A 1,404-nucleotide genomic window follows, 5' to 3' on the forward strand; every position below is an offset into this window, starting at 1 on the left:
TTTTTTTTTTTTTTTTTTTTTTTTTTTTTTTTTTTTTTTTTTTTTTTTTTTTTTTTTTTTGCTTCTTTCGCCTTTGAGGATATAGGCCGATGATGTTGTTTCCCTTTTAAGATTTGTGGGGCACTAATGATTCTCTCTATCAAGTTGTTGACATTTATTTTGTTGATTTCTCTCTCATCATATATCTTAGGAGTGAATGAGGTTTTTTTCCACCAATTTGAAAGTAGCTTGTTTTGAAGATAATGAATCTCTTTCAACAAGATGTTGGTTGGCTTAAGTTAGCATTTATTTTGTTGGTTCAAATTTCAAAGAGTTTATTGAAAGAAGCCTTTTTTGTCTTTGTTCGAGGTAGTTTTCTTCGAAGAATTATGAGGGTTTTATGGTTCTTTCTCAATAAGGTGTTGGATTGTTCAAGTCAACATTTGTTGCGTTGGTTCGAATTTTAAAAGGTTCTCTTGGGAGAAGCCTATTTTCATCCTTCATTTATTCTAATTTCTTAGGGGCGTCCAAGATTGCTTCCATTTTCAAGATAACCTTAATCCTTTTAGGGTCTATAGGCAGTACACCGGGCGGTGTGCTAGTGAGGACGCTGAACTCTGAAGGGGGGTAGACACCGAGCGGTGTGCTAGCGAAGACATTGAACTCTGAAGGGGGTGGACACCGAGCGGTGTGCCAGCAAAGACGCTGAGCCCTGAAGGGGGTGGACTGTGAGATCCCACATCGATTGAAAAGGGGAATGAGTGCCAGCGAGGATGTTGGGCCCCGAAGGAGGGTGAATTGTGAGATACCACATCGGTTGGAGAGGGGAACTAAGCATTGCTTATAAGGGTGTGGAAACCTTTCCCTAGTAGACACATTTTAAAAACCTTGAGGGGAAGCCCGAAGGGGAAAACCCAAAGAAGATAATATCTATTAGCAGTGGGCTTGAGCCGTTACACCACTCCTCAAGTTTGTTCGGTTCTCATTAATGTGCATGAGCAAGAAGATTATAATCGTTTCTAAGTTCTTGATTTTGTATTATCTTTCTTGTATCTTCACTCCCTTTGGGAGTTTGAAACCTTGGAACATTTTTCCTTTTCATTATATAGAAGTTGTTTCCGGACACAGACATTTTCATTTTCTTAAATAATAATAGAAAAATTAGGACACAGACATGGTTAGGAACGTAGGACTCTTCTATTAGAAGTTCTTAATTATATTTTAATTTTCCATACATTTTAAAAGAACGCTGAGTCCTAATTATATTTTAATTTTCCATACATTTTCTTTTGCATTCCTGATATCTCTGAGGTGAGCTTTAGTAGTGATGACAGTTGGGACAACAACTATGATTATGATTAGATTGGAAATCACAAAGAAAAAAAAAAAAAAAAAAGGGAAGAGGATGTCGAAGAGACCTTTTGT

The 1,404-nt window shown here is 37.0% G+C and overlaps 1 protein-coding gene across 2 annotated transcripts in view; it reads left to right on the forward strand.

The window, feature by feature from the left end:
• Window positions 1-1,404, forward strand: part of LOC111442737 (cleavage and polyadenylation specificity factor subunit CG7185-like) — a 6,356-nt gene that overhangs the window by 3,273 nt on the left and 1,679 nt on the right. The window lies entirely within an intron of this gene.

This window comes from Cucurbita moschata, unplaced genomic scaffold (assembly GCF_002738365.1).
Source record: "Cucurbita moschata cultivar Rifu unplaced genomic scaffold, Cmos_1.0 Cmo_Scf00005, whole genome shotgun sequence".
Classification (NCBI taxonomy): domain Eukaryota; kingdom Viridiplantae; phylum Streptophyta; class Magnoliopsida; order Cucurbitales; family Cucurbitaceae; genus Cucurbita; species Cucurbita moschata.